Source organism: Mchenga conophoros, linkage group LG3, assembly GCF_057382185.1.
Source record: "Mchenga conophoros isolate Kocher_MC1m ecotype Shallow Benthic linkage group LG3, M_conophoros_male_GT1.1, whole genome shotgun sequence".
Classification (NCBI taxonomy): Eukaryota; Metazoa; Chordata; class Actinopteri; order Cichliformes; family Cichlidae; genus Mchenga; species Mchenga conophoros.
In genome coordinates, this window is record NC_140528.1 from 33689551 (window position 1) to 33696752 (window position 7202).

Below are 7202 nucleotides of genomic sequence, written 5' to 3' on the forward strand. Positions count from 1 at the left end.
CAGGATGGCTTTCAATTATTGATAAATTTCATTTGCCATGAATCATGATTTCCTATGTCTCATTGCACCTTCCTTTTGTTTTTCTCTGTTATTTCTCATTATTACACGTTAACCCCTGACCTGAACTTTCAAAGGTGAGTGATAAAACATTAATTGAATTACAATATTATCCAAAGAACAGAAGTAAATACAAAATGCAGTTTCTAAATAAACGTGTTTATTATTAAGTGGAAAAAACCCAAACCTAGATGAACATGTCAGAAAAAGCTATTGCCCCCTGAATTTAATAAATAACTGCAACCAAGCATTTGTAACAACCTGCAATAAATCTTTAACAGCACTGTGGAGGATTTTCAGCCCACTCACTGTTGCAGAATTGTTGTAATTTAGCCACATTGCTGGGTTTTCAAGCATGAACCACGTTTTTAAGGTCATGTCACAGCATATAAATCAGATTCAGGTAAGAACTTTGACTTATTTGGGTGTTTTGCATAATTATCCAGCTGCAGAAACCAAGTGCGCTTCAGGTCAGATGAGAGCGGATGGCCAGATAGTCTCCTAAAGAATTGTTTCTTTAAGAGGGCCGAATTCATGGTTCCATTTAGGGAGGCAAGTCTTGCAGGTCCCGAGGAAGCAAAACAGCCTCAGACTATCAGACTATCACCACCATATTTTACTGTTGGTATGAGCTTCCTTTTCTGAAATGCAGTGTGTAATGACACACACTCATCAGTCCAGGGTTTTTTTCCCCCAACAGTCTTGGAACTCTGCCACGCAGGCTGGTGTGCTCCAGTCCCTTTCTTAAAGTGTAGTCATGACAAAGGGACTTTAATTTTAACTTGAACTAAAAGCTGATCCTAAACTAAGCACAGATCAAACTGATTGATCAGCCATCAGAGGAGTCGGATCAATGGAGCTGCTTCTGTTCCTGATGTCCCCTGTTTGATCCTGGACCTGAACTCTCTGCAGAGACAAGACAGTCAGACAGGGACAGACAACAAGAGACAAACTTATATTTTCATACTGACCTTTGACCTTTAATAGCACCGTGGTCTCTCTTGAAATGCATTTTTCTTTGCTGCAGACATTACAGATGTATTCTCCACTGTCTCTCTCTGTGGGCTGTTTCAGGGTCAGACTGAGGTCTCCAGTTTTCAGCAGGTCTTCATTCATCTTCGTTCGGTCTCTGTAAACCTGGTGCTGTTTGTGAGGCTGGTCAGAGCCGTTCTTATACACGTGGACCTTCCTGTATGGTTCATAGCGTCTCCACTCCACTTTAGCATCTTCAGGCAGGTTTTGTGTGGTTTTGAAGGGCAGCTGGACAGACTCCGCCCCCTCCTCCACCTCCAGCAGACAGTCTGAGAGGACAACAAACACAACATGAGCTGTACAGACAGCAGTGAATCTAGAAAACACCTTATTAAGCTTCTTTATGCTGCAGTCTGATATTTACATTTAATTATTGTCATTTTATAAACAAATACACTGTAAGAAATATTTCATAGGTATTTGCACTGACTCATCACTCTCAGCAGAACTGTTTTCTTTCTCTTGATCCCTTTCCCCTCAACTCTGCAGATGTACTTTCCAGTGTCTCTGTCTGTGGGGAGTTTCAGGGTCAGACTGAGGTCTCCAGTTTTCAGTGAGTCGTCTGTCATTTCGTTTCGCTCTCTGTAAAACTGGTCTCGTGCGTCAGGCTGGTCAGAGCCGGCGTGATATTTGTGAACAGTCATCGGTGGTTCAGGTTCATAGCGCCACCACTCCACTTCAGCATCTCCAGGCAGGTTTTCTGTGGTTGTGAAGGGCAGCTGGACAGACTCCGCCCCCTCCTCCACGTCCACCTGACAGACTGAGAGGACAACAAACACAACATGACACAGCAGCAGTTTTATTCAATGATTCCAAAGAGAACTTTAATATTCAATTTTAAGCTCAAACTATGATATTTGTCTTTGCTTGTGTTGATTTCCTAAAGATGAAATATACTACACTCATTTAATTCAGGATTAATCAATCAATCAAAGCTTTATTCGCCACATGCAGGTTGCCCTGCAGTGAAATGGGACCCCCCCCTCGACCTTACACACACAACACAGACATCACATGAGGATACAAGTCAAAGATCGGTAGCGTTACAGAAAAACACTGAAATATACACTACAATGGGAAAGTACAAGAGGAAAAAAAGAGTCCTCTACTCATGCTGTGCTTCCATGGTAGGACAGCACGAGAACAGGAGACAAAAAAACTCCTCTGCACAAAAAGCACATAAATGTCCACAGCACAAGACATGACAACCCACAGGATTGGGTTGTCATGTCGCCCGAGTGTCCCCTCTCCTCACTCCCTTATCTTCCCTGGGAAGATAAGGGAGTGAGGAGAAAAGGGAGAAAAGAGGGAGAAAAGAGGAGAAAAAGTGCGACCGCCTTCGCTGAGAGCAAGACAAGTACAATAATAATTCAATAATGTATTTTATTGGTTGTTCTTCATTTCTTTTGAATTGTTGCCTTCAGTCCACTTTAGTAGGATTTGAGTGGGACTGCTCACAAAGAAAGAACGAGTCTCTAATTTTTTATGGTAGTTTGATTTTAATAAAGGGAGACAAATTATCACCTCGCCTCTGTCGGTGCGCCCCAGGGCGGCTGTGGCTACACTGTAGCTGCTGTCACCAGTGTGTGACTGTGTGTGTGAATGGGTGGATGACTGAGTGTAATGTAAAGCGGGTCCTTAGGGACTGAGTAAAGCGCTATATAAATACAGGCCATTTACCATTTATTAACAAAAAATCCAAAAAAGAAAGATTACATAAAAAGTGTAAATTCATCTGTATATCATTGAGTGAAACACATATTTGGACCCTTAAACTTACCCAAAACTACAATCTGTGTGTTCATGTAACACACAGATTGCGATCAATCAAATCAATGAAGTACAGATACTCCTGATCTCAACTCATTTTGGGTATAAAGTATCTATTGTATTGTATCAGTACAATCTATTTTGGTAACTAGTTACAAGAAAGTGGAGCATATAATGACAAGATGACACTTTATTGGATCTTACACCAGTTTACCCAGAGCACTCCGCTCTCGCTCTGCAGGCCTACTTGTTGTTCCTAGAGTATTTAAAAGTAGAATGGGAGGCAGAGCCTTCAGTTTTCAGGCCCCTCTTCTGTGGAACCAGCTTCCAGTGTGGATTCAGGAGACAGACACTATCTCTACTTTCAAGATTAGGCTTAAAACTTTCCTTTTTGCTAAAGCACATAGTTAGGGCTGGACCAGGTGACCCTGAATCCTCCCTTAGTTATGCTGCAATAGGTGTAGGCTGCCGGGGGATTCCCTAGAGTGTGACCAATTAGGTCCTAGAACTGAAGAAGCTTCTCGGATGAGAGGTGAAACGTCTTCAAGCAACTTAAAAAAGTCCAGACGTTTTTCCTTTCCACACTCCTTAGACTACGATGACCTGGATCACTGAGAAGCTTCACAGACAAGATCCAAACTACAACTCACATTTGATAAATGTTATCATTGATTCCACTTTTAAAAAGAACCTCTGTAACTTTGCTCTGCTTCACTTCAGCAGCATCAGGTAATGTTCATATGTCGATTCATGGTTTTCTTTCATTTTTGATCTACTGCAGAATATTTTTAAGGTTATCTGCTATAAAACGACAGACCAGGAAAATCTCCTTCATGTTTTTCTGTGTTTTATCCTCAGTTACTTTCACACAAAGACATCTGCTGTGATGCTCACAATTATGATGAAGTCTCACATGTATCGGTGCTGATAAATGATCAGAATTATAATATTTCTGACTGTCTGAGGCTAAATTGAATCAAAACGGGACCTCGTGAATCGGAATCAAAGGGATTATAGAAATCAGTGATGATACCCAGCCCTAGTGAGCAGCCTGGGCCTGACAGAGTGGATGTAGGTGTGGGTAATAAGGAAAGATGAAAAGAACTACTGATAACTTTTTTGTTAAGTTAAAGTCTGATCCGTCTGAAGTTCATAGCCAGCTCTGACACGGAGCCATCGATCTCTGAATGCTGTAAAAGCAGCAGTGTATCCAGGAAACACATTATACGTGATAAATGCACTGCCCGAGTGTCCCCTCTCCCCACTGCCTTTCAGCAGCATGCAACAGCAAACAGGTCGTCAGAGGAGCCGAGATGATGATTGTGTTGATTGTGATTGCGATGATGTGTTAATACACCTCTCTGAATGTAATAATTAGTCATTAATAACCTCTGCCTCTCTACCACAGCACGTGTGTTTATCAGCCATCGTTTTGTTGGAATGGGTCAGAAATGGCCGCCCCAGTCCTGGTTCTGACGGAGGTTTCTTCATGTTAAAACTGAGTTTTTCCTCCCACTATCACCAAAGCACTTACCCATAGTGGGCTCATATGATTGTTGGGTTTTTCTCTGTTTTCTCTGTATTATTGAAGGAACTACCTTATAATATAAAGTGCCTTGACGCAATTGTTGTTGTGATTTGGTGCTGTATAAATAACTGACTTAAATTCATTTCTGACCTTTGACTCGAAGCCTCACTTCTCTCTTCAGCAGGATGTTTCCCTCGCTGCTGTAGGCGGTGCAGGTGTAGACTTCGTTGTCTCTGTCTGTGGGGTATCTCAGGGTCAGACTGAGGTCTCCAGTTTTCAGCAGGTCTTCATTCATCTTCGTTCGGTCTCTGTAAAAGTGGTCTTGTTCTTCAGGCTGGTCAGAGCCGTTCTCATTCACGTGGACCTTTGTGGTCCGGATGTAAATGCAGGTCCACTCCACTTTACTGCCTTTAAGCAGGTGAAGTTTGGTTTTGCAGGGCAGCTGCACAGACTCGACCCCCTGCTCCACCTCCACCAGGGGGACTGAAAGGAGAAAAAATACCACAATGAGCTGAACACAGCATCATCAGCACTGAGAACATTTTGTTTGGATGAAGTGAAACATCTGCACTGAAAACATGTTTGACTGGCTGCAGCCTGGGATTTGTCCCATTGCTCCACTGAGCAGACACAGTGTTATCTTTGGTGTCCTAAATCAATTATGGGAAGAAATTTATCATCTGTCTTTATCTTCACTTCCTACACCCAAACTGGAAACGTTCATAGACTGTTATGGGAGCTTGCCTACTTAATATTTCCTTTGAATTTTCTCTCTACATGTAGATTATTATGAACTTTTGTTAAATAAGCTATTATTCTGGGCTATGCAGGCCCAGACAAAGCGTGCAGCATTTTAATGAGGTTGTTTTAGTGTGGAATAGAAGAAATAGAAGAAGCTCGTGTGAGTTTCCTTAAGAAAACATCTGATCCTTAAAATCCTGGTGCTTTCAGGCTGACATTGACTCAAAAACATTATCATTATAATATTTTCATTCTAAATCATTTTATAAATTTCTCTTAAACTCCTCAATTTCTTGGACTTGTGTCACATCTTCAGTTTGAGCTGATAAAAAAGTAATGGTTGAAAAACCTAACTTAATAGATCTTACTGTAGCTCACTCATCAAGTCCTGTTCACCTCAGGGACAGATTATCAGTGTGGTCACCAAGCTCTTCAATTCATGACTCACATCTTCATCTTCTGTCTACAGCACTCACCTCTGACGTAGAGCTTCACTTGTTTCTTCTTTAGGATGTTTTCCCCCCTGTAGACGGTGCAGGTGTAGGTGAGTGCGTCTCTGTTTGTCGGGTATTTCAGAGTCAGGCTGAGGTCCACAGCTATCTGCAGGTTTTTCCTCATCATTGTTCGATTTCTGTAAAACCAGTGCTGTTTTTCAAGGTGGCCAGAACCGTTTTTAAAGACGTGCACTATCCTGTTGGAGCTGTCAGTCCACTCTACAGTTCATGTCGGTAAACTGTGGTTATAAAGGGCAGCTGAACAGACTCCACCCCCGAATCCACATCCACCTGTGAGACTGTGAAGTAAGAAAAACAAATAATGATTTGTGCGCGCAGTCTGTCAAAGCCCCCATGTTTGACATGTAAAGTGTGTGAGGGGAGCCTGTTCTGCAAAATGCGCTGGAGGATTCCTTAAGAACATGAAACATGGGGAAACACTGGTTTGTGTTTTATTGAAAGAAAGGAGACAATTAAAACCACCTATTAACATAACTAATAGATTAAGAAGAAGAAAAAACACTACAAGTCAAGTAAAACAAATCTGAGGTTTAGGGATGATTCAGATTATTCACAATGCAAACACGTCACACATACACAACATACCTTTCTTAAAATAGCTTCTGAAGTGAACTCCAACACCCACGATGACAGCTGCAACTACAGCCAGGACACCCAGAGCCACTGGGACACTGATGGGAACTTATAACACAATGAAAACATGAACATTACATGATGTTAACATAAAATGATTAACACTCTGTGACACTCCATGTGATTTTGAATCTCTTTGCACTGACCTCCACCTTTGACCCGCTGAACCTGCAGTTCCACTCTTGACTGACCCAGTTCTACTCCAAACTTACGGACGGTGCAGGTGTAGCTGCCGCTGTCAGACAGCTGAAGCTTTTTCAGAGTGAGACTGAGGTCTCCGGTTTCCAGAGCGTCAGGATTCATGGATGTTCGGCCGCTGAACTGCTCATTTTGGTTCTGGAGGTCATCGCCTTCTGGTCGACGCAGGTGCACTGTGGAGGGATTGAGGTCATAGCGACTCCACACAGCTGTGGATTCTTTTTCTTCAAAAGTAGGAAACTCACAGGGCAGGAGAACAAACTCCGCCCCCTCTAGTACCTCCACACCTGAGGCACACTGGGAAACTGAGGACACAGACATAGACAAAGACCTTATTGATCCCACATAAAAATAGAAAAAATAAATAATAAAAAGATTCTGTGCGAATGGTTGCTATGTGCAGAAAAATAACACAAGATGTTTTATGTGCACATAAAGTGCAGGCAGTGATAGTTATACACACATATTTCTAAACAGTGTTCATCCTGTTTATAATGTTACAGCCTGGCTTCTGTCGGGATGAAGGACCTGTGATAGCGCTCCGTCCACAGTCTCCGTCCACAGTCTCCGTCCACTGTCTCCGTCCACTGTCTCCTTCCACAGTCTCCGTCCACAGTCTCCTTCCACAGTCTCCATCCACAGTCTCCGTCCACTGTCTCCGTCCACAGTCTCCTTCCACAGTCTCCATCCACAGTCTCCGTCCACAATCTCCGTCCACAGTGTCCATC

General features: G+C 42.6%; 1 pseudogene; it reads right to left on the minus strand.

The window, feature by feature from the left end:
• Positions 1–203: 203 nt before the first annotated feature.
• On the minus strand, positions 204–6829 carry LOC146578281 (uncharacterized; annotated as a pseudogene).
• Positions 6830–7202: the final 373 nt, after the last annotated feature.